The 26,973-nt window shown below is 46.5% G+C and overlaps 1 protein-coding gene across 6 annotated transcripts in view; it reads right to left on the minus strand.

Moving 5' to 3' along the window:
- LOC119956143 (cardiac-enriched FHL2-interacting protein) overlaps nt 1-26,973 on the minus strand; it is a 141,189-nt gene that overhangs the window by 106,391 nt on the left and 7,825 nt on the right. For 2 of the 6 annotated variants that reach the window (XR_005458590.1, XM_038783051.1), the window contains exons 1-2: nt 420-481; nt 220-329 (exon numbers count right to left, since the gene is read on the minus strand). The gene's annotated coding sequence lies outside the window, so the exon portion shown is untranslated. Of the gene's footprint in view, nt 1-219; nt 482-1,282; nt 1,355-26,973 lie in introns of those variants that run through there. The other 4 variants (XM_038783054.1, XM_038783053.1, XM_038783055.1 and 1 more) reach the window with 3 other exon arrangements.

The following is a 26,973-nucleotide window of genomic DNA, read 5'->3' on the forward strand; positions in this document are numbered from 1 at the left end:
TTTCATTTTTCATTTACACTTAGCACATTCAGCAAAAGGGAACTAGTCATTCAAAATGAATACTGAAAAATTGCACAATCTACGGGACTCTTGATAATGAATTCAATTAATTGTACCCAGTTATTTTTGTTTACAACTCAGGTTTGATATATTTACACCTTAGAATTAGGCAGATTGTAAAAAGAAATTCGATGAGTACAAAAGAGAGGTTAAACTTACCATCACTGTATTCGTTTTTCTGGTCGCAATTGAAGCACTTGCATTCCAAATTCTTCCTCAGTTCTTGCTCACTGGTGACCTAGGAATGCTTTTCATACAGTTCAGGGCAGCTGTGGTGAAAAGCAAGTGATTTGTGTTACTCTTTCTGTGCCACCTTACCACACTTCAGAATCATTTCGAAAGAAAGGTACACGACAGACCTCTTGAAGAATCTTGTGCGATCCACGGGCAGGGACTGAGAAATTGCAGGGGGAGTCAGGGTCAGTCAGAAGTACTTAAATAGACTCCAGGAAAGCAGAAACCAAAAAAGAGTTGATGAGATGGGGAAGCGAGCACATGCATTGCGATACTGTCAGTGTCGGGTATCACTCAGATGAAACAAACAGGCGGGTCAGCTATTTTTATATTTGGGTAGTTATTTTGACGGGCTACTTACTCTATCTTCTAGAATGAATGTCTCAGGCTGCAGCTGAAACAATCTGAAGTCCCCCCCCCCCCTAAAAGCATAAGAAATGTTTTTTGATCTGGATGTGCTTTTACTTTCCAAATAACATATTTTCGCACACATTGGGTGGAATCGAGGATAGGGCAGCACATATGAACCTTGGTTGATTTTCTAGGTCCCATAAATAGAAGCCTTGCATCATCAGGGTCAAAACAAGTGTGGTCATTACCTTTGCCAGTATAACAGTCATCTACAGGGACAAGATCTGACTTTTCCAATGCAGCTCATCGCTGTGTCACCTTGCTGCGAATTAGGGACTCAAGGTTAACAAGGAGTGATTTTGTGTTGTGCTTCGATCCAGTAAATCCCATTATTCTGCCATCGTTGCTTTTCGCCGGTGCTGTGCGTTTAATATCAGGCCGTTGGACTTCTGATTCAGATGACTCACATCAACAATGCATTTTGTGATCTTGGTCATCTTTCTGGACAAACCGCCGCTCAGTTTATTGAGAACGACACTTCAGAGTAATCTCTTGTGCGTGCCGTGCAGGCATCTGGGGCAATTCAGAGTAGAAATGAACTTACGGGGCAAGCTGTCTTTAAGTTTCAGACACTTACCTCTCAGCTAAGAAGGCCAGAAGATGTGCTCAGGGTATCTCAAGTAAGAGAACGGCACACTTTCCAGTTCTCTGCTTAGTCTAGTAATCCCCCCCCCACCCCAACCCCGTAGCCTTATATGCAGACAAGCAATACTATAATAGGCGATGGATACAGTGACCAAGTTCCCCAGGGCCCTCGGTACAGTGATCTCAGAGTGCGAGTTGATGGACAGTCACACATGTGCTGTTGGATTATGGGATAGGGTAAGAAGACCGAAAATGATGAGACATCAGCCAGTGATTCATGAAAGAAAGCAGCTATGAATTTATCCACTCCTAGATCTCTGTGACAGAGTTATAATCACAGGCTGCTTCAGCTCGCAAATATCAATGGCAGTCCCAATTCTTTTTTTTTTACTGAACAGCAGTTGAGACTGAGAATCAACAAGTTTCATTTAGGCAGTAGTACCTTTGGATAAATGTCCCGAAGATGCTTCATTGTGGCTCAGGGAAGACATGGGTTGAACCAAAGAAGAGGTGAGCAAGAGCTCAAAGAGGTGGGTTTAAAAAAAGGCCCTCAAAGGAGGTGTGGAAGATGGAGAGGCTGAGGAATTGAGCTGGGAATGTCACTAAATGGAACTTTACTGCTTGAAGGCACCGTGAAGGGGTAGAAAGAGGGAATGCATTGGTGAAGGTTTGGAGGAAGAGCAAAGTGGAACTTGGGTTGAATGGACGTAGTATCGGCTCATTTTAGTTGTTCCCTACCCATATAAATTGGACTATGGGGATGAATTTCTCTGAGGATTCTCTCACCTGTCTACCACAGATGCGGTGTTCATGCTGTGTTTTCCAGCGTTTCCACATGTCTTCTGTGAGAATGTGTCGGATGAGTAGGGAAAATCCCACAGAAATGCACGCCTTCAGTATAAAGAATTAAGAGGCAACCTAAGTTGTTAAATAGAGATCAAGCATTCGATAGGATAGAGAGAGAAAGACACCATTTTCTCCGGTAGGGGAGTACAGAACAATGGGACATAGCCTAGAGTTAGGCAATGATGTTTGAGGGACCACTTCTTCTGACTAAGGACAATGGAATAGAGGTTTAGTGACACACATCCATCCCTTAAAAGAACTTGGTTTCAGTTTTCCTAACTTATTTATTGATCATTAGGTGTTTTCCATTAAACAACAGGAAAACAAACATACAGCTCTCAAACTATCTTACTATGGGGGAATTGCGGACTCAGCGTCAGGCAGATCAGAATTCAACTCCTCTCCCCAAAGTTTCTCCACCAATTGCCTCTCTAATGCTTCTAAAATGTCTCTCTGCCTTTCCTGGCTCCACCCAGCAATGACCTCATCTCCCCAAGCTGAAAAACAACTTATCTCTGCAAGCTGCAAAGCACAACTCCCCCGGGACCTCTCCAGGCAAACCACAGTCCATTAGCCTAGACTGAAAAACATATTCCTTCCTCAATTGCACCTGCTGGCTGCTAAAGCACCCCCCCCCCCCCTCCCCCCGCCTCTCCCCAGGCCCGGCAGAACAGAATTTGTTTTAAACAATTTGTTTTAACCCCAGGCTTCTAACCCTTAAATTGCCCACTACATTTATAATCCAATTTTCCTAACATCATCCAATTGCCAACTCAAGGCTGTTTCCCGAGCTTGACAATCTAAAACTAGGAGCCAACGTCTCGGGATATGGGGTCGGCCATTTCGGGCTGAGATGTGGAACAAATTCTTCAAGTAGAGGGTTTCAAATCTTTGCAATCCTCAATCTTGGATGAAACTAGGGAACTGCGCCATGAGGCTTTCTGCAAATTTGCGCATATAATAAAGGGGTTGCTGCTATTCAATAGATTAGCTGGAAAGATGATCAAACTGTGGAAAGAGATGTATACGACGTTTTGAATGAAAGTTTTACAATGGTTTCAAGTGGAGTCAGGAGCTCCTTTGAATTATACTTGTATCTCATTTCCTCACTCTGTTTCCGACTGTATAATGAGCAGGATAATGGAAAGTAGGGACACCTATAGAGGTGTCAGGACCTACTAAAAGAAAATGCATTACACAGATACCATTTTCATTACATCTTAGATGCTGTAATTATGGTGAATTAGAAGTTAGATGCCAAAGTGGTGGTTGCTCAGTATCAGCTTTCCAACTGAGCTTACATATGAGGAAAGGCCCGAGGGGTGAAGTCAGCAAACTAAAGCTCGATGGTGTGAAGGAGGAAGTGACAGATGGTTGGTACCAGCTGGCTTCTCTGTCTGATGAAGGGAAAAGGACGCAATGCCGTGGCTGAAAGATTTTGATAGATTATACTCCGTGTTCCTTTTCCAGGGATACCCAGCAACAAACATGGTGCGTTAGAGGGGCAGGCAACAAATTGTTGCGGGGACGGATGACTCCCTCGACCGCCCGATGCCTGGACCTATTAATGGCCAGCTTGGCTAGGCCCAGGAGCAGGCCCATGAGGAGGTGTCCACACTGCACCAAGATCAGGCAGTTTTCAAGTTGTGCTTCTTTATTGTGTGTGTTCGTGAAACCTTGCTGTGTGCGCATTGTAATAATAATCTTTATTAGTGTCACAAGTAGGCTTACATTAACACTGCAATGAAGTGGTCGTGAAAATCCCCCAGTCGCCTGTTCGAGAACACAGATGGAGAATTCAGAATGTCCAAATTACCTAACAGCCCGTTATCGGGACTTGTGGGAGGAAACCGGAACACCCGGAGGAAACCCATGAAGACACGGGGAGAACGTGCAGACTCTGCACAGACAGTGACCCAAGCCGGGATTCGAACCCGAGACTCTGGCGCAGTGAAGCAACAGTGCTAACCACTGCGCTACTGAGCCACCCCTATTGTCTGCCACATTTCCTGCCTTACAACAGTCCCAACTCTTCAGAAGCACCTCATCAGCTGTGGAGTGCTCTGGGACGTCCTGAAGCCACACCAGGCGCCATATAAATGCAGGCCTTTTCCTTTGTGGCCGAAGAGTGGCGTCACTGGAAGAGGGAGTGGGCCGAGCGGAGGTGACAGATAAACTGATGTCGGGATGGTTGGATTAACTGTGCGAAAAGACAAACAGAGGAATGACAGAGAGAGACAGCTGAAGGAACTTGAAGAGCTTACGAACAAATCATATCATATCTGTGGTCAGTCTGGTTATGACAACTGACTAACTGATTGGATCATATTCCTGCTCATTCTTTTTTAAACTGAGCTCCACTCCTCTGTTCGAAGGTGATAATCTCCAGTTAATCCTCGCGTATCATCCCTGCGTGAGGCTATGCAGCACAAAACCAAAACGTACAACTCGCATTCTTCTTGCACAGCTTAAATATCTTTCCTCCGCTCTTAGGTTCCCACTGCTGCTTGGCACATGTTCCTTCCATGAGAAAGCGACAGACATTCTAAATTTACCACCGCTGCTCCGGGATTGTCCAGCAGATCGCAAGAAACTGCAGAGTGTGGTGAACTCAGCCCAATGCATCACACAAGCTTGCCACCCTCCCATTGATTCTATCTGCACCTCCCACTGCCTCAGGAAGGCAGACAGCATTGTCAGAGACCCCTCCCACCCAGGCTTTGCCTTCTTCCAGACCCTTCCATCAGGCAGAAGGTACAGAAGTCTGAAGACCCGTACATCCAGACATAGGAACAGTTTCTTCCCCACAGCTACAAGACTCCTCAACGACTCCCCCTCGGACTGATCTGTTCCCTGTAAGAACACTATTCACAACGCTGCTCTTGCTCATGTATTTGCTTTGTTTGGCCCCTTGTTCCGCACTGTAACTAATCACTGTTTGTTGATGTACCATTTGTCAATGCACTCTGTCAATTATTCTTTTGTCTGTGTACATTCCCGTGGCCGCTGAAAAATACTTTTCACTGAACTTCAACAATAAATCAGTCAATCAATGAACATGAGATACGGTTGTTGAAGATGGAGCAGACCTTAATCATTACTCCTTCTCCTTAAAACTGAACCTGTGTCATCAGGAACCCAGCTCAGAATTGGCTAAGGTTAGCCACTCAAGACAAAAAAGGCAGCCATTTTGGGTTTTTGATCACTCGCATAGTCAGAAAATTTAAGCACATTAAAATAGATACATTACTGATGGTAAAAGTAAACAAACAAATATTGGTTTATCTGCAATGACTTTTACCTTCAGTTTGTTTCCTTAAAAAGCTGATTAATCCTATAATTGGTGGCAATCCAATGCGCTTTCATACCCTGGAAGGTGCTGCCGAAGGAAGCTTGGTGAGTCCCTGCTGTGAACCTTGCAGATGGCACACACGGCTGCTACTGTGCGTTGGTGGTGCAGGGATTGAATATTTGTGGAAGGGGTACCACTCAAGCAGAGCTGCTTATTCCCAGAACATAGAACATACAGTGCAGAAGGAGGCCATTCAACCCATCGAGTCTGCACTGACCCTCTTAAGCCCTCACTTCCACCCTATCCCCGTAACCCAATAACCCCTCCTAACCTTTTTGGTCACTAAGGGCAATTTATCATGGCCAATCCACCTAACCTGCACGTCTTGGGACCGTGGGAGGAAACCGGAGCACCCGGAGGAAACCCACGCAGAAACGGGGAGAACATGCAGACTCCGCACAGACAGTGGCCCAATGGGGAATCGAACCTGGGACCCTGGCGCTGTGAAGCCACAGTGCTAGCCACTTGTGCTGCCGTGCTGCCCCTAGTTGAGCTTCTTGAGAGTTGTCAGAGCTGCTCACATCCAGGTAAGTGGAGAATATTCCATCACACTGCTTGACTTGCACCTTTCTATGGTTAACAGGCTTTGGGGAGTCAGGATGTGAATTACTTGCCACAGGATTCCCAGCCTCTGACCTGCTCTTGCAGCCATGGTATTTAACATGGCTCGTACGGTTCAGTTTCCGGTTTCTTCGGCTGACTTGGTGGTTGCGTGACGCCTGCAACAGTGCAGCAGCCATGTCATCTGCAGTTATTATCGCAGTTTGTTGAGGAAGGAATGAGAAAATAGATTGCAAAACCCTTTGCGGCAAAGCAAAGGATTGATAATAAGAATGTTTCAAGACAGAGGACTGCCTTAAAGATCCTAAAATTCAATTGTGATTTGTTGCAAGGAGGTTATTTTGGTAAAAGGGTGATGTATTAATAAGTTGCACCTCTCTAAAAGTTGCATTTTCGCACACATTTAATGGTTTTAATGGTGTTTACCATGACGTGAACTTTCCTGGAGGCAATAAATCAGTGATTAGCAGGCAATTGCTGATTTGCTGCAATTATGCTGGAGCACTCTGTCTAGGTTCCTTGTACCCGCTTCCTCTGAAGATGTGGAGTCTGGTGGCTGGCAGGTAACAGCATTCATTATGCTGAATATGAAGTCAGGTTCTCAGACGTGACACTGGAAGCGCTGGTGAGGAGATTGGAGGAGGAGGAGATTCCACAGAGGGAAGCAGTCCACTTCACTCTCATGTTCCCATTCCCCCTGCAGACCAAGGGGGAAGCACTCAGTAAGATGCTGATGGCCAAGTACTCCCACTCTCCTGGTGATTCCTTTAGTGCCTCGTATGCAGTCAAGTAGCATGGCACTCTTTTCAGGCGAAGTCCTCAGATAATTTCGAGAATAAATGGTCATCGATTGCTGGTGAAGACTTGACAAAGAGTCCTGGACAGACTCCTGGTGTACCTCAAAATTCCTCTTCAAACCTCCAGCAACCAGTGAACAGGAAAAGATGGTGTACCTTTAAGGAGCACTCAAAATCCTCAGCAATTACATGTTTGCCCCTGTCCAGTTTGTCTCTGTGAGGGGAAGTTGTTAAATGAAGCAATAATCACTAAAATGAGTGCCAGCAGGCAACTTAATTATTGTCAATCAGCCCTGGTAACAATCCTCGGATGGGGGGGGGGGGGGGGGGGGGGGAGGTTGGGCGGGACTGTTATGTAAATTGTTACGGCTTCAGTACCTTTGCCAAGATAGCGTTCCGTGTGAAATGAAGGTGCAGTTGGCTTCCGATCCCACCTTGACCATCTCTTCACCTCGTAACACCTAAAGTATTCAACCAAAATCACCCCTAATTTTCCAAGGATTATAGAAAATCAGACCATGGGCACAGAGCACGGAACCTTCTCCACGGAGAAGGTTTTCTAGGTGCTAACTCCACTTGACTCAATGGTGCACCAACTAAATGCAACCTCACGATGGCCGACCAATTGACAGGTCTGAATTCGCATCCCTGGATTGTTGAATGTCAAGAGAAGAGGGAACGTGAACTACAAGGCAATTCTCTCTCAAAAATGGTCAGCGGTTTCCGAATTTCTATTGATTGTGTTTTTCAAGTACAAATGAGTTCTAGACCATCACACTCAATCTAGAACTCCAGCTTTAATCTAAAGCCCACCTATTGCCTGGAAAGATGATGATTGGGATTCTTCCTCTTCCATTACAATATAAAACCACCCCAATCATCCAGAGTATGTGACCCCGATTGAGTCTGATTTACTTATAAAGCCACCATCAGTGTGGGACAAGCTGGAGGGGCCAACTGGACCTTTATTCAGTTTCCTCAGTGTCAATCCACAGTGACACCATTGTCTACTTTCTACGGAGAGGGGGAGAGAAAGCATTAACTGCAAGAGAAGGAATCATATTCCACGTGGCAGTACCTCCATCAGATATTGTTTCGGGCAGCACGGTAGCACAGTGGTTAGCACTATGGCTTCACAGCGTCAGGCTCCCAGGTTCGATTCCCCGCTGGGCCACTGTCTGTGCGGTGTCTGCACGTTCTCCCCCTGTCTGCGTGGGTTTCCTCCGAGTGCTCCGGTTTCCTCCCACAGCACAAAGACGTGCAAGTTAGGTGGATTGGCTATGATAAATTGTCCTTGGTGACCAAAAAGGTGAGGCGGGGTTATTGGGTTATGGGGATAGGGTGGAAGTGAGAGCTTAAGTGGGTCGGTGCAGACTCGATGGGCCGAATGGCCTCCTTCTGCACTGTATGTTCTTTATTCTTTGTTCCTGCCGTCTATTTTGTATGTTCACCTTTGACCCCTTCTGAAACCCTCTTCTGGAACCCTCTTAACCCACGTGAAGTGACTTAGAGGCCTGAAAACCACCCTATATTTGCTCACTGAGGCTGGGAACAGAGTTGTGGGTTACCTTTAAAAGTTCCAATCACTATCTAGTAAGATAACGGAGGCAGCAGTGGCCTCAGTAGGACCAGCGGTAAAAAGGATCCAGATATTTCCCTGTGCATCTGCGGAGCTGCAGAGGTGAAGGCTGGACAGGGCAGCTCGAGATGCCTTCAGGGCTGGGAGCCCCAGGAGGGAGCGGTACCGGCTGCCTGGATGATGGCAGCATATACAGTCAGCTCAACCTCCAGTGACCCAAGAACTGCCACACGCTGCAGGAAGAGGTTCAATTACCCCACAATTCAGTGGTGTTCAGTTTTGGTCTCCTTACTTGAGAAAGGACGTACTGGCGCTGGAGGGTGTGCAGAGGAGTTTCACTAGGTTAATCCCAGAGCTGAAGGGGTTGGATTATGAGGAGAGGTTGAGTAGACTGGGACTGTACTCATTGGAATTTAGAAGGATGAGGGGGGATCTTATAGAAACATTAAAAATTACAAAGGGAATAGATAGGATAGATGCGGGCAGGTTGTTTCCACTGGCGGGTGAAAGCAGAACTAGGGGACATAGCCTCAAAATAAGGGGAAGTAGATTTAGGACTAAGTTTAGGAGGAACTTCTTCACCCAAAGGGTTGTGAATCTATGGAATTCCTTGCCCAGTGAAGCAGTTGAGGCTCCTTCATTAAAATGTTTTTAAGGTAAAGGTAGATAGTTTTTTGAAGAATAAAGGGATTAAGGGTTATGGTGTTCGGGCCGGAAAGTGGAGCTGAGTCCACAAAAGATCAGCCATGATCTCATTGAATGGCGGAGCAGGCTCGAGGGGCCAGATGGCCTACTCCTGCTCCTAGTTCTTATGTTCTTATGTTCTTATTAATGATGCCGAAGACTATTCGAGACTCGGTTGCTGATGTACATTAAACCATGGGAAGGTTACGGTACAGAAATAGGCCACTCAGCCCATCGTGTGCGTGCCGGCCAAAGAAGAGGGAGGAAAAGAAACTAGCCGCACATTTCAATCTCACTTTCCAGCACGTTTATGGCATCTCAGGTGCTGTAAATGAGTTGAGAACCGCTGTCTTAATGTGGACAATGAATCCCTGTCGCCCATCACCCTCTGGGTGAAAAAGCTTTTCCTCGTGTCCTCTCTCTCACACCCTCCTACCAATCACCTCAAATCCAAATGTCCTCTCAGCCGAGGAAGCAGGTCCTTCCTACCTGCTGATCTAGGCCCCTCTTCTACAAATTCTCTCGCCGCCTCACCCGGTGTATTCTCTGGCCGGGATTTCCCGCGCCCCGTGAAGCGTATTTCGCGGTGGCGGAAGCTCTTGGACCCGCCGCTGTCAACAGGGTTTCCCGTTGTGTGCACCCTCCCCACCCCTCGGTGCCACCGGGAAACCTGCGGTGATGGATTTGCCGACAGCGGGACCAGAAGATTCCGTCCGCGGGAAAATTCCGGCCTTTCTCTCTCAACGCCTGAGTGGATTGGAGGTCGTGACCTCCAAGGATGCAGTTGCTCCATTTACTGCCCCAGAATAGTTGGCCAATAACCGTGGCCATGTCCACAGTAGCCTTTTGACGAGGGAAATAATATGCAAATAATTTTGTTGCCAAACTCATGAAGACTGAATGTTTAACTGGAAACAATCAATGTTAATCCTATTCAGGCGGAGAGCTTTCATCATTACAAAGAGGGTTAATTGAATTACCGGTGAGTTGGTCAGGCGCCAGTGAGATTTGGCGCAATAACCGAACCGCCGATTAGTTATCATTGTCATGAGTTTGCGTTTATCGGTTGTGAAGACTATTCAAGTTGATCTCACAGCCGATTTGAAAAGCAGGACAAGGTTTTCAAAGGGTTTTTGAAGCGATCTGTGCTCCAACCCAACTTGGTTGCGCCAGACCTAGCCCTCAATACTGCTTAATCTTCACCGGACTAAACAACCACCAGATCCAAAGCCCCATCTTCCTTTCTGCTCCGGTGCGAGAAAATTTTGGAAAGGAGGATTTCAACCATGTACTGGGCTGAATAATGTGTTTTGATACTCTTCATGAGGGACATGGGAATAGTATCCGCAATTAGATTTATGACTCAGTTAAAAGGCAGAACCAAATGTAAGGGACACATCTGCCATGAGTCAATCAGCTTATAATTGGGAATGATTTAAGGAGACCTTCTAGCTACCATAATGTGACATGTATATGTTGCATGGACCCTTATTTTTGTCATTGCCTTTTCAATAAAAGCTCTGGAAGGAGCACCCAGTTATCCTGAGAACATAAAATCTTGGCTAAAGTGCTTTAATATGCACTGTTCACTGAGCCACTGCAGAGATTTTAATTCAAGTGCCCAAAAGCTTGGCCAGAGTTAGGAGTTAAATAGCAACTGAAAAGAGGGAAAAGTTTAAAGGAAGGAATTTCAGAGATTGGGGCCGTCCAATCGACGGTGGAGTGAAAGACATCTGGGATGGACACGAGGCACGCCGGGATCTCAGGGGCTTGGAGGGCTTGCGGAGGTTACTGAAATAAGCTAGAGCGGTTAGGGAGGGTTTGAACTAATGTGCCAGGGGGATGGGAACCTACGCAAGGAGTCAGAGAAAGAGGAAGCAAGGACAAAAGCAAAAGGTAGAAAAGTGAATAAGAAAAGTGATAGGTGGAGAAACCAAGGACAAAATTCAAACAGAGAAAAATATTGGGAGCAAGACAAGCATTATGAAAAAGACAAACTTAAAGTCTCTGTGCCTTAATGCACGGAGCATTTGCAATAAAGTGGATGAACTAATCGCGCAGATAGATGTGAATGGGTATGATATAATTGGGATTACGGAGACATGGCTGCAGGGATGGGAACTGAATGTTCCAGGGTTCTCAGTATTTAGGAAGGACAGGCATAAAAGAAAAGGTGGTGACGTGGCACTGCTGGTTAAAGAGGAAATTAACACAATAGTGAGAAAGGGTATTAGCTCTGACAATGTGGAATCTGTATGGGTAGAGTTGAGAAATACCAAGGGACAAAAAACATCAGCGGGTGTCATATATAGACCCCCAAACTGCAGTGCTGATGTTGGGAATGGCATTAAACAAGAAATTAGTGATGCATGTAATAAGGGAATATCGGTGATCATGGGTGATTTTAATCTTCACATACATCGGGCAAATTAAATTAGCCACAATGTCGTAGAGGAGGAATTCCTGGAGTGTATACGGGATGGTTTTCTTGACCAATATGTGGAGGAACCAACTAGAGAACAGGCCATCTTAGACTGGGTACTATGTAATGAGAAGGGAATCATTGCCAATCTGGTTGTACGAGACCCCTTGGGGATGAGCGACCATAACATGATAGAATTTTTTATCAAGATGGAGAGTGAAGTAGTTGATTCGGAGGTGCTGAATCTAAATAAAGGGAACTATGAGGATATGAGGCGTGAGTTGGCCTTGATAGATTGGGGAGAGTTACTTAAAGCGATGACAGTGGATGGACAATGGCAAACATTCAAGGAACGCATGGAGAAACTACAGCAACTGTTCATTCCTGTCTGGCACAAAAGCAAAGGGGCTAAGAGGGCCAATCCATGGCTTACAAAGGAAATTAGAAATAGTATCCGATACAAGGAAGAAGCATACAGATTGGCCAAGAAAAATAATAGGTCTGCGGATTGGGAGCAGTTTAGAATTCAGCAAAGGGCGAAGGGATTGATTAAGAAAGGGAAAGTACAGTGCGAAAGGAAGCTTGCAGGGAACAGAAAGACTGACACTAAGAGTTTCTACAGATATGTGAAGAGAAAGAAATTGGTAAAGAGAAATGTAGGCCCCCTACAGACAGAAACAGGGGAATGCATAATAAGGGACAAATAAATGGCTGAGCAATTGAATACATACTTTGGTTCTGTCTTCACAAATGAGGACAAAAATCAGATCCCAGAAATGTTAGAGAATGAAAGGTTCAGTGAGAGGGAAGAACTGAGGGAGATCAACATTAGTAGAGAAATGGTGCTGGGAAAACTGATGGGATTGAAGGAGGATAAATCCCCAGGGCCTGAGAATCTGCATCCCAGATTGCTTAAGGAGGTGGCTCTGGAAATAGTGGATGCATTGTTGGTCAGCTTCCGGGATTCTATAGACTCTGGAACTGCCCCTGCAGATTGGAGGGTAGCTCACGTCACTCCAATATTCAAAAAGGGAGGTAGAGAGAAAGCAGCGAATTATAGACCAGTAAGCCTAACATCGGTAGTGGGGAAAATGCTTGAATCCATTATCAAGGACTTTATAGCGGAACATTTAGAAAGCAGTGGCAGATCAGTCAGAGTCAGCATGGATTTATGAAGGGAAAATCATGCATGATAAATCTGTTGGAATTCTTTGAAGAGGTAAACAGTACAGTCGACAAGGGGGAGCCAGTCGATGTGGTATATTTGGACTTTCAGAGGCATTTGACAAAGTCCCGCATAAGAGATTATTGTGAAAAATTAAAGCGCATGGGATTGGGGGAAATGTATTGAGGTGGATAGAAAACTGGTTGGCAGAGAGGAAACAAAGAGTAGGGATTAATGGGTCCTTTTCAAATTGGCAGGCAGTAACCAGTGGGGTACCACAGGGATCGGTGCTGGGTGCCAGCTATTCACAATATATATTAATGATTTGGATGAAGGAACAAAATGTAACATCTCAAAGTTTGCAGATGATACCAAATTAGGTGGAAGGGTGAATTGTGACGAGGATGCAGGGATCCTACAGCAAGATCTGGACAGGTTGGGTGAGTGGGCAAATCAATGGCAGATGCAGTGTAATTTGGATAAGTGTGAGGTTATTGATTTTGGAAGCAAAAACAGGAAGGCAGATTACTACCTGAATGGTTGTAAATTGGGAGAGGAGTGTGTGCAGCGGGACCTGGGTGTCCTTGTGCACCATTCGCTGAAGGTAAGCATGCAGGTGCAGCAGGCGGTAAAGAAGGCTAATGGTATGTCGGCCTTTATTGCGAGAGGTTTCGAGTACAGAAGTAGGGATGTGTTGCTGCAATTGTACAGGGCCTTGGTGAGGCAACACTTGGAGTATTGTGAGCAGTTTTGGTCTCCTTCTCTGAGGAAGGATGTTCTTGCTCTCGAGGGAGTGCAACGAAGGCTTACCAGCCTGATTCCAGGGATGGTGGGACTGTCATATGAGGAGAGATTGACTAGGTTGGGATTGTTCTCGTTGGAGTTCAGAAGAGTGAGTGGGGACTTATAAAATTCTAACAGGACTAGACAGGATAGATGCAGGGATGATAGGTGTGTCCAGAACCAGGGGTCACAGTCTGAGGATTCAGGGTAAACCATTTTGGACAGAGATAAGGAGACACCTCTTCAAAGAGCGGTGAGCCCATGGAATTCATTACCACAGGAAGTAGTTGATGGTAAAACTTTGAATATATTCAAGAGGCGGCTGGATATAGCACTTGGGGAGAATGGGATCGAAGGTTATGGGGAGAAAGCAGGATTAGGCTATTGAGTTGGATGATCAGCCATGATCATGATGAATGGCGAAGCAGGCTCGAAGGGCCAAAAGGCCTCCTTCTGCTCCTATCTTCTATGTATCTTTGTATCTAAGGAGGGCCAATTAAGGCCATGGTGGGATTAGAACATAGGAACGTGAATTACAAGAGTGAGGTATTGTTGCTGGACCAGTAATCAATGGAGGCCAAAGGGTGGGACTTGGTGCAAGTTAGCATATCGGCTGCAGATGGATGAGCCCAGGTTTATAAAGCTATTATGGGTTTGATCTTGGTGTACCCACTCCTATATTTGTTTGGTTGTTCACCCAGAACATACAGTTCCCGAATCAGTGAGGGGTGGCGGTGCTTAATACTTCTGACAATACTTGGGGCCGTGACCATGACGAACGTGCTGCAGTAGCACAACAGCTGCTAGATAATGTTCAACAAGAACTTAAACTGAGGCAAGGAGATTGCTGAGGTTCTGAGAGGCGCTATATGAAGGTTTTTGTTTTCTATTTAAGTAACAAATTGGACGAAACGTATTGCTTGCCATCTTTCAAAAATTAGTTTCAGTCTTATTGTGCGCACTGAGAACAGGTTTAATGACTGTTGGATAATAACTTATAGTGAAGGGATTGTTTTCACAATTTCCCAGGACCTAAGGTCTTGTTTCTGTTCTCTTTTGTTGTTTATGTAAGTGACCTTGAGCCAGCCTTGATTAATTCGCGAACAAAGCTGTAGATGGTCAGCACATCAGCCCGAAGTTTTCGGAGCCCCCAACTAGCTCTGCTGCCATTTTACACTCTGGCATGTGTTAATTGGCAAAAGCGGGATTTCCGCCCCTTAGTTGGGAGGGAGTCCGTCTTAAATAGGAGACACAAACTTGGCCCCCGAGTTCAAGATTTCCCCATGAGGGAAAACATCTCTCATCAACCTTGGAGCTATGCTTTCAATTCTCTGATCTTACTTTCTGATTTTACATGTGGCTCAGGTCATTATTACCCTTGTGGTTCTGCTTTTTAATTTAGCCCCTAGTTACCCATGCCACCTTATCAGAAACTATTTCTTATTCCTATCTATGTCATTAGTAGCCCCGTGGACCACAACAACTTGATCCTTAACCTCCCACTCCGGGTTCATCTCCAACCCTGCGGTGATGTCTTTAACCCTGGCGCCAGATAGACAACACAGCCATTGTGGCTCACGTTCTCAGCTGCACTGTGTCTATCATTGTAACTATACCGTCCCCCACTATCGCTGTGTTCCTTTCAACTCCCTCTACTTGAATGGCCCCCACATCACGATAGCGTGGTCAGTTTGGCCATTCTCCCTGCAGTCTTGGCTCTCACAAACCTCAAACCTTTTAGACAATGTCAAGGACCGAGGTTCCTAAATTGAAACCTCCTGCATTCCCATATTAACCTTGATGGAACCATCAATTCAGCGAACACATATAGTTGGATCTGAACAGAGGCTTTAATACACTTACAACAGAGCCAGCCTATTTGTCGTTGAACTCCAGATGGACTGCAGGCTGGCTCTAAGGCACTGATCTTTATACATCGGTCCCAGGGGGAGGAGTCCTGGGCGGAGCCAAGGGAGGAGCCCAGTACAAGCTCTCGCGTACTCCCAGAGCGACTCCCCCTGGTGGTCGGATAGTGCAACTGCACTTACAATGGTGGATAGTGAACATATATACACGGAGTTATATTGGCAACTATATACAGTATTGATCTTACAACGGGTAGATAACGAACATATATACATTGAGCGATATTGGCAACTATATATAGTGTGAATCACATTCACCACAAACCTCTCTTCCAGTCGCATTCTCCTATTCCTGACCATGGTGCAAATCTGAATTAACTAGCCTATTGGGTGTGATTGCCTCCTGGAACAAGATGTACCGGTAACTGTCCCCCTAAGCAATGTCCAAAGTTCGGACACCGACTCATCAACTCTGAGCCACAGTTCCTCAAGTTGTAGACTCGCACTCGTTAAAAATCCTTTGAAGGAATGTGGGCGTTGCAGGCAAGGCCTGCATTTGTTGCCCATCCCTAATTGCCCTCGAACTGAGTGGCATTTTAAGAGTCAGCCACATTGCTGTGGGTCTGGAGTCACATGTAGGCCAGACCAGGTAAGGACGGCAGATTTCCTGCCCTAAAGGACATCAGTGAACCAGATGGGTTTTTACGACAATCGACAATGGTTTCATGGTCATCATTAGACTTTTAATTCCAGATTTTCGATTGCGTTCAATTTCGCCACCTGCTCTGGTGGGATGTAGATGTGTTGAGGAGGATAGCTCACATATCCACATGCTACAGCTGCAAGACATCACCTCCCCAACCATTTTTATTTGTTCATATTTAAATAGTCAGGTTTCAAGATTCAAAATAAAGATAGTTTTTTGAAGAATAAAAGGATTAACGGTTATGGTGTTGAGGCAGGAAAGTGGAGCTGAGTCCACAAAAGATCAGTCGTGATCTCATTGAATGGCGGAGCAGGCTCGAAGGGCCAGATGGCCGACTCCTGCTCCTATCATGTGATCCCCTGCCTCCAACTGTCCCAACGCCACACTCCTCGCATTGGGTGCCTAACTTCCTCCATCCACACTGGCCGACACCTTCCCGTTGCCAAACCCTTGGGCGCCCGAGGGAATGCTCCTTGACTCTGAAATTCTCTGCCTTTCATGTTCAATAATGTTTTATTGCCTCTCTGGTTTTTCTCCTGGGCTGTCTCCTGGAGACAACATGATCATCTTGGAGGAACGGCAATTCTATCTATTCCAACAAGTGATTGATTATTAATAAGACCATAAGACATAGGAGCAGAATTAGGCCACTCGGCCCATTGAGTCTGCTCCACCATTCAATCATGGCTGATATTTTCTCATCCCATTCTCCTGCCTTCTCCATATGAAGTTTATTTGAAACTTGACTATGGGAACTTGACTTCCCAATCAGGAACAGCATCAATCATCTGCATCAAAAAGAGAGAGAACTTGAATTACTTTTTCCCTTCCTTGCTCTCTGAACAAAGACTTTGCAGCACCCTACTTAAAATCAGTCAAATGAGCACAAACCAGAGATCATCAGAAAGTTTCCTTATCTCTATTGCTGAGTACCACACATGGTGGGCGTGATTCTCTCAGCCCGACCGGGCCAGAGAATCACCGGGACGGGCGCGAATCGCGCGACGCCTTTCTGCCGATTCTCCAGAGAGCGGAGAATCGCCGTCATTGGCGCCGGCGCGGTTGGCCCGGCGCCGGTCGGGGGCCACTCTACGCGACCCCCCCCCGCCCCCCGGCAATTCTCCACCCAGGATGGGCCGAGCGGCCACGCAAAATATTCGAGTCCCGCCAGCCCCGTCCACGAGTGCTCTTACCCGGCGGGATCTCGGCCTGCATGCACCTGGGGGCAGCCCGGTGTGGGGGAGGGGGGGTCCGACCTCAAGGGGGCCTCCGCTATGGCCTGGCCCGCGATCGGGGCCTTCCGATCGGCGGGCTGGCCTCTCGGGCTGGGGGCCTCTTTTGTTCCGCGCCGGCCCCTGTAGCCTAAGCCATGTTGCGTCGGGGCCGGCGCAGAGAAGGGTGCCACTGTGCATGCGCAGTCCTGCGGCGCCCATCCGACGCCGGGATCGGCAGCTGGAGCGGCGTGGGTCTCTCCAGTGCCGGACTGGCCCCCTGTAGGGGTCAGAAGCGCTGCTCCTGAGGCCATGTTGACGCTGTCGAGAAATGCGGCGGCGTTTACGACAGCGTCAACACTTAGCCTCAGGATCAGAGAATCCCGCCCGGTATGTTTACCTTCAGGCATGCTGGAGGAGCTGGGAGTAAAATGATCAAAACTATAAAAGCAGAAGTCTAACATTCAGGGTACACCAACTCTGGTCACACTTATACCTGGAGGTATCGTGACATGATCCACGCTGGAGTGAGAACGTTATAACAAAGTGACAAGCTTATTTTGCAGAATGTTAATGGGTAAATGAATCATTTTTAGAAAACCACAGCAAGAAATATTTTGCTGACTTTATTTTTTAGCTTTATCTATCTACCCAGTAATCTGGTGGCTTCCTGTTTAGCACTCTGAGCTCATCATCTTCACAATTCCGGAGAAGGGCATTTGGATGAGTCAATTAAAGATACGTTTTCAAAGGTGGTGGTGGTTCTGGTTTAATGATACCTACTCAAATGTGACCCATTTATTCCTACTCTCTGCTCTCCGTCAACTGAGTGGCCTTGTGGTGCAGCGTGCAGAACCCTCACCTCTGAGTTGAAGTCCCACTTCGGGAGTTGATGGTGACAGAAGGTGCGTATATCTGGCGTTTATGCCTTATTTACTCCATTTGGAGAAGATCAAATACACCATCCAAAAGTCGGAGAAAGGTTTCCTCAAAACATGGGGACAATTTGTCGGCCTGTCCCAGGACCTGTTTGAAGCCAACAGCGGAAAAGTGAGATATGGGAGAAGACAGGCAGGAATACACAACTCTTGAGGGAGAGGGGGAGGTAGAAAGAGAGGAGGGAACCCATGAGAACTAGAGAACTACAGGGAGAGGCATGGGGGGAGGGGGAGAAGGGGGGCGGAAGGCCCCAACCCCCACCCCCTCCCAAACCTACAAGGCAGGCAGCAGAAAACATAAAGGGAAGGGGGGAGGAAAGGGGACAATAGGAGCCAGTGGACAGTATACCCTGAATGAAAAAGGGGGATACCAAGGAGGGGCCGACGGAGGGGGTGAGAAGTGAAGGTGGGGGAGGAGGACACACCGAAACAGACAATATCAACATGTAACAAAAACCACGCGTGCTGTAAATATTAAACGTCAAGTGTTGCTGTGGATAAATTGAAAATACAGATAAAGATATATACTTTTAATGTTGCCACACAGGTTGGTTATCGACCTGCAAATCCTTCCAACACATCTGATGGCAGGCAACGAGAGGGGGAGTATTTCCTGGTCAGCCACACTATAGAAGGCAGTGGCACACCACTGCAGTACTTGTTCAAGCATAATCATAGGCGAGTTGTCAATACCCTCTTGGGACATGGCACCTGAAGGAGCAGGTGGCATTTCTTGTCCATTGACCAGTCCTTGGTACATGCAAATATATTCCCCCCCCCCCAAACCCATTCTGTACAACAGTGTCTTGTGTGACACTTTATCAATTTTTTTAAAATTGAAAATCCAAATTCACTCCATCCACTGACTTCCTCTTTTCTCCCCTATTGTTGACAGCCACAAAAACAGATTCGGCAACATAATTTCCTCTGCACCAATCTGTGTTGGCTCTGCTTCGTCGGTTTAGGATTTTTAAAGTTCCTTGCGACCGTGTAACTAACAGTGGATTCTAGTGTTACTCTTGCAACCAATATCAGGTGAACTAGTCAATAATTTTCCATTTTCTCCTTTCTTAAATAGCAAGGTTATGTTTGCAAATCTTCAAATCCATTGGGATTGCCCTAGAATCAAGGGGATTTTGCAAGATCAAATCCAATGCATCCACTGTCACTACCCCTTTTAAAGCTCTGGGATGCTGGTCGTCAGGTGCAAGGGACATGCCGACTCTTAGGCCAGACTTGACGACCTGAGAGCTAATGGATGCATTTGACGTTGATCTTTCAGAATTTCTTGCCAATACTGCCGCCGTTCAAGAATAATAATAATAATAATCGCTTCTTATCACAATGAAGTTACAATGAAAAGCCCCTAGTCGCCACATTCCGGCGCCTGTTCGGGGAGGCTGGTACGGGAATTGAACCCGCGCCGCTGGCATCGTTCTGCATTGTTTTGCATTACAAGCCATCTGTTTAGCCCAGTGTGCTAAACCAGCCCCTCCGTCCACTGACTTCCTCTATCAAAAGGCTATCATTAACGTGCCAGGATAGCTGGAGATGAGTAATCAATGCTGTCCTTGTCAGTGAGGCCCACAGCTTGGAATTTTGTTTTGGAGATGGCACCAAGTGTCCAGGAAGAAAATTAGTTCTTCGATCAGAATTTGTCCCAATTTTTCTGCCTGTGTATCCATCAGCCAGAGACATTACTTTGGGTGCAGGTAAGTGATTGGATGAGTTCTACCTTTTTCCCTTCAAATGGGGCAGTAGTTTAAACTAGTATTGGAGTACAATGTAAGTATAATATTAAAGTTATCGGAAATTATTTATGCCCATAATATGACTACAGATAAACATCTGCACACCCTCCAGTGCCAGTACGTCCTTTCTCAGGTAAGGAGAACAAAACTGAACACAATACTCCAGGTGTGGCCTCACTAACACCTTAAACAATTTCAGCATAACCTCCCTCGTCTTAAACTCCATCCCTCTAGCAATGAAGAACAAAACTCCATTTGCCTTCTTAATCATCTGTACCACACGATGGTACCTTCAGAAATACGTCTGACCAGAGTTGGCACTGGGCTGCTGGAACTGAAACTGATTGCCCGGCGTAGAATCAATAAGAACAGGAGAGAAAAATGGACGAGCGGATTCAATCTCCAAGAATGGGAACTGGATCTAGAAAGAACCAGTGAACAGTGCTTGGAATGAGATGTATGAAGTGGGAGTTTCAGCTATAAAAAGAAAGGATGATTGAACATGTTGTTGCATAGACATCTCCCATGGAATTGAGTCACGACAATCTTTAGAGGAAATGTGTTAAACGATAAGGGAATATTGGATCAGGGTATAATTTTTGAGTTCCATTCATAATTCTTTTGTTTACATTTACAATCCTGTTGCACAGTCTTTGCACTGTCCAGTTGTGACTCATTTGACAGTGCTCTAACATCTGAGTCATAATAGCCCAGATCTTCCAGTCTCTAGATAGCTGTACCCCAGAGATACCCCAGCTGTCCCTGACCACCTCTGACTTCCCCATGACCCTCCGACTCTCCTCTGACCCGCTAGCTCCCTCACCGCCCGATTCTCCGACTGCCCAGAACCCTCTGAATTCCCCCCAGCCTGATCTGACCTGACCTCACCTACCCACCCATGCCACGATACCTATCACCATGCCATCCCACCCACCCTGCTACCCATCACTCTGCAACCCTGTCCACTCTTGCACCCTACCATGCTGCCACTCCACCCGTTGTGACATCTAGTACCCTACCCACCTTGCCATACTACCCACCATGACACCCTTTGCAAATGGCACCCTACTCTCCCTACCCATTCTATCCACTTACCGCACTCACACACATTCATTAACGTGGTGAAAAGCTATTTAAATATCCCAAAGCTTTTCTCTACGTTAGTGAATGAAAAGTCACTAAAATCCGGCAGCTCGTGCCATGAAAAGACCCCCTCTGGTGGCGGGGCTGCGGGCGGCTTGGGTTAGCATCTCCTACCAACCCTGGCCTACAAAGAAGGACTCTAAGATAAGGCAAGCTCCACATTTCTCACAATTCACCGGTTTGGAGCTCTGGTGTACTGGTCCCTCGCTATACTGGGGAGTTCCAGCGAGTGGAGCTCCCCACTGTACAAAGTGGGGCTGTGTGTGGCCTTGACTGCACATTCCCAGTGCAGGCCCCTTATTCAATGCAAGTTGCAATGAAGACCCATATGTTTCCCGGAACTATGAATGCTGGGAAACACGCGGCTACACGCGCTCGCTATGGGACTTTATTCCCTTTCAGGAGAATCAGTTCCAAGTTCATTTTGGGTGAGTTTGGTGAGTTTGGTGAAGTGTTTACCGCTGACCTTTTGGGTGCGATCCAGACCGGTATTGGCCAATACGTTGGGCAGGATTCTCCAGTCCACCAACCGCGAGGGTCCCGGCTTTCAGATATCCCCACCTCCCTTTTTGACCCCCTTTCAGGACCCCCCTTCATCCCCAAAACCTTTATGAGGCTCCTTCCATCCACCCCTCCCAATCTTTATACCCCCCTCAACTCCCCTTTCATGGGAATGGCCCACTCGGGCCCTGAACCTTGTCAGTGCCAACTTGGTATCTGGGAACCTTGGCACTGCATTGGATGTCACTGCCAGGGTGCTCGGGTGGCAAGACTAAGGTGCATGAATGGCAGCGCTAAGGTGGCTGGGTGCCAGTAGGAGTGCCAGGGTGCCAGAAGGAGTGCCAATGTGCCCAATGCCCAACCACCCGGAGGTCACCAATGCCCGACCCCAGGTGCCATTATGACTGGTCCACGTTTGTGCGGACAAGGACTAAACGGCGCTCTGGCAAGGTCGCCCAGACACAGCCTAAAGGCTCATTTAAACATGCTGATCCGGATCACGCACAGCGAGAGCGAGATCCAGCTCACGGCGTTTCGAGCGCCGTGAATCTCGCGAGAGGCCACGTCCCGACACGAATTTGGGCGCGTCGAGGCCATTGAATCGCGCCTTGAATCTCCAGTTTTACGACCTGTCAAAGAGGAATTTACAGTGGAAGAATTGACAAATGTTACAGCAGAGAAAGTCATTTCAGTTCATTGTGTCTTTCTGCAGAAATCTTTCTCGTAATTTGGACAAAAGACCCAGCTCCTATTGCCACTCCAATACCTGGTTGTGCAACCTTTCGCCCAGCACCATTTGATTGTCTTGTGTGCTGGTTGTCATGGGGAATCAGCAATGCAGGGCCCGTGATGAAAAGTGTATTCACTGAAGAAAAGTTGGATAAAGACTGCGCTTACTGTGTGGCTATAACCTGGGGCCAATTATTACAAGGTTTTAGGGATGAGTATTTGGATTGATCCAGACTTTAAATTCGGAATTGGGTTAGGAAGCCAGCGTCCTTAGACCACGAGGGAAATCACAAGCAGATTAGCTTCTCTCCAGAACGGTGTGAGAGCAATGGGAGCCTCTGACTGAGATACCCCCCCTACCTCCCTTAATCCCACCCCTCATATAAAACGATGAAAGGAAACGTTTCTTTGAGTTTGCAATCCGAAATCACGAACAAAAGAAGCTTTTGACCTATCGGGCCGCCAGCAATTATCACTGAATCATTGATTTGCACTGTCGTTACTAATTCTTTACACAAAATGAACCTAATTTTTGACACGGTAAACCTAAGTCCAAATACCACTTAAACCTCTTTGTTTTCTCCGCATCAATTTCTCATTATTTCCCTGAACAGTGCCCCCTCTAATTAGACCATTTACACGAGCTAAGATAGGGAACAGTAAGATTACATGTAAGGTAATAGGGTAGTAATTGGTATGAACTGGTCTGCTTTTCGGGCATGGGATGGGCACAAATCAATCAAACAGTCTGTGCCCAAACTGCAGAAGTGTTACCCGAACTCCATAACAGTCGCAATATCTCCCGCACTTCCCCACCACAGCCTGCACCAACTTCAAGATTTCAGACCTTAAATGAGAGGCCACTGTCAACGAAGTAAGTGGCCCAAAATGGAAGCCTTCGCTTGGACGACCGATCTGTGATGGCATCGTAGTAGACGGGTCTGGTATATACATGCTTAACTTGGGTCTGAGCGCAGGATCACCCATGTGGTGATGTAAGACGCACATGACCCAGAGTTAGGACTAGCATGGCGTGGGGCGGCAACAACATTTGGAGTATTGTGAGCAGTTTTGGGCCCCGTATCTAAGGAAGGATGTGCTGGCCTTGGAAAGGGTCCAGAGGAGATTCACAAGAATGATCCCTGGAATGAAGAGCTTGTTGTATGGGGAATGGTTGAGGATTCTGGGTCTGTATGCGTTGGAGTTTAGAAGGATGAGGGGGGATCTTATTGAAACTTACAGGATACTGCGAGGCCTGGATAAAGTGGACGTGCAGAGGATGTTTCCACTTATAGGAAAACCTAGAAGCAGGGGACACAATCTCAGACTAAAGGAGCGATCCTTTATATCAGAGATGAGGAGGAATATCTTCACACAGGTGGTGAATCAGTCAGTATGTAGATTGTCCGACCAGAGGGGAGGCCATATTGGATTTAGTACTTGGTAATGAACCAGGGCAGGTGATAGATTTGTTAGTGGGGGAGCATTTTGGAGGTAGTGACCACAATTCTGTGACTTTCACTTTAGTAATGGAGAGGGATAGGTGCGAGCAACAGGGCAAGGTTTATAATTGGGGGAAGGGTAAATACAATGCTGTCAGACAAGAATTGAAGTGCAGAAGTTGGGAACATAGGCTGTCAGGGAAGGACACAAGTGAAATGTGGAACTTGTTCAAGGATCAGGTACTGCGTGTCTTTGATATGTATGTCCCTGTCAGGCAGGGAAGAGATGGTCGAGTGAGGGAACCATGGTTGACAAGAGAGGTTGAATGTCTTGTTAAGAGGAAGAAGGAGACTTATGTAAGGCTGAAGAAACAAGGTTCAGACAGGGCGCTGGAGGGATACAAGATAGCCAGGAGGGAACTGAAGAAAGGGATTAGGAGAGCTAAGAGAGGGCATGAAAAATCTTTGGCGGGTAGGATCAAGGAAAACCCCAAGGCCTTTTACACATACGTGAGAAATATGAGAATGACTAGAGTGAGAGTAGGTCCGATTAAGGACAGTAGCGGGAGATTGTGTATTGAGTCTGAAGAGATAGGAGAGGTCTTGAACAAGTATTTTTCTTCAGTATTTACAAATGAGAGGGGCCATATTGTTGGAGAGGACAGCGTGAAGCAGACTGATAAGCTTGAGGAGATACTTGTCAGGAAGGAAGATGTGTTGCGCGTTTTGAAAAACTTGAGGATAGACAAGTTCCCCGGGACTGACGGGATATATCCAAGGATTCTATGGGAAGCAAGAAATGAAATTGCAGAGCCGTTGGCAATGATCTTTTCGTCCTCGCTGTCAACAGGGGTGGTACCAGAGGATTGGAGAGTGGCGAATGTCGTGCCCCTGTTCAAAAAAGGGAATAGGGATAACCCTGGGAATTACAGGCCAGTTAGTCTTACTTCGGTGGTAGGCAAAGTAATGGAAAGGGTACTGAGGGATAGGATTTCTGAGCATCTGGAAAGGCATTGCTTGATTAGGGATAGTCAGCACGGATTTGTGAGGGGTAGGTCTTGCCTTACAAGTCTTATTGAATTCTTTGAGGAGGTGACCAAGCATGTGGATGAAGGTAAAGCAGTGGATGTAGTGTACATGAATTTTAGTAAGGCATTTGATAAGGTTCCCCATGGTAGGCTTATGCAGAAAGTAAGGAGGCATGGGATAGTGGGAAATTTGGCCAGTTGGATAACAAACTGGCTAACCGATAGAAGACAGAGAGTGGTGGTGGATGGCAAATATTCAGCCTGGAGCCCAGTTATCAGTGGCGTACCTCAGGGATCAGTTCTGGGTCCTCTGCTGTTTGTGATTTTCATTAACGACTTGGATGAGGGAGTTGAAGGGTGGGTCAGTAAATTTGCAGATGATACGAAGATTGGTGGAGTTGTGGATAGTGAGGAGGGCTGTTGTCGGCTTCAAAGAGACATAGATAGAATGCAGAGCTGGGCTGAGAAGTGGCAGATGGAGTTTAACCCTGACAAGTGTGAGGTTGTCCATTTTGGAAGGACAAATCTGAATGCGGAATACAGGGTTAATGGTAGGGTTCTTGGCAATGTGGAGGAGCAGAGAGATCTTGGGGTCTATGTTCATTGTTCTTTGAAAGTTGCCACTCAAGTGGATAGAGCTGTGAAGAAGGCCTATGGTGTGCTAGCGTTCATTAGCAGAGGGATTGAATTTAAGAGCCGTGAGGTGATGATGCAGCTGTACAAAACCTTGGTCAGGCCACATTTGGAGTACTGTGTGCAGTTCTGGTCACCTCATTTTAGGAAGGATGTGGAAGCTTTGGAAAAGGTGCAGAGGAGATTTACCAGGATGTTGCCTGGAATGGAGAGTAGGTCATACGAGGAAAGATTGAGGGTGCTGGGCCTTTTCTCATTGGAACGGAGAAGGATGAGGGGCGACTTGATAGAGGTTTATAAGATGATCAGGGGAATAGATAGAGTAGATAGTCAGAGACTTTTTCCCCGGGTGGAACACACCATTACAAGGGGACATAAATTTAAGATAAATGGTGGAAGATATAGAGGGGATGTCAGAGGTAGGTTCTTTACCCAGAGAGTAGTGGGGGCATGGAATGCACTGCCTGTGGTAGTAGTTGAGTCGGAAAATTTATGGACCTTCAAACGGCTATTGGATAGGTACTTGGATTAGGGTAGAATAAGGGAGTGTAGGTTAACTTCTTAAGGGCAGCACGGTAGCATTGTGGATAGCACAATTGCTTCACAGCTCCAGGGTCCCAAGTTCGATTTCGACTTGGGTCACTGTCTGTGTGGAGTCTGCACATCCTCCCCGTGTGTGCGTGGGTTTCCTCCGGGTACTCCGGTTTCCTCCCACAGTCCAAAGATGTGCAGGTTGGGTGGATTGGCCATGAAAAATTGTCCAAAATTCTATGATTAACCTAGGACAAAAGTTCGGCGCAACATCGTGGGCCGAAGGGCCTGTTCTGTGCTGTATTTCTCTATCTCTATCTATCTATCTGTGGAACTCTTTGCCGCAGAAGGCTGTGGAGGCCAAACCACTGAGTGTCTTTAAGACAGAGATAGATAGGTTCTTGATTAATAAGGGGATCAGGGGTTATGGGGAGAAGGCAGGAGAATGGGGATGAGAAACATATCAGCCATGATTAAATGGCGGAGCGGACTTGATGGGCTCCTATGTCTTATGGTCTTGTGGACATGTTGAAACCAAGACAGAAGATAGATGCTTCCTGTACATGTATATCATCACAAGTAGTTAATAAAAACTAACTTAACAGATAACCAACACCATTACAACAGGCATGACCACAGTATGCTAAAATTCCTGCTTCAAAGCCATTCACGAAGCACTTGGAACTGTTTGAGTCACTTACTCAATTATCAGTCTTTTTCTCTCCTTACATGTGTCAATATGCACTATTTTTAGTTTTCATTTTAATTTTATAAAAGGACAAATGACACGTTCATTTCCCGGATAGCTTGGTGTATCATTGAGATGCAGGGACCAGGAAGATTTCTATTCAAAATTATTTGATATCAGCTGGTTGATTTCAATTCGTCTGCCTCAGGCTTGATCTTGGGAATGTCAAAATTATGAAACCCATGCAGACGGTGGGAGAACGTGCAGATTCCGCACAGTCAGTGACCCAAGCTGGGAATCGGACCTAGGATCCTGGGGCTGTGAAGCA

Source organism: Scyliorhinus canicula, chromosome 22 (genome assembly GCF_902713615.1).
Source record: "Scyliorhinus canicula chromosome 22, sScyCan1.1, whole genome shotgun sequence".
Taxonomy (NCBI): Eukaryota; Metazoa; Chordata; class Chondrichthyes; order Carcharhiniformes; family Scyliorhinidae; genus Scyliorhinus; species Scyliorhinus canicula.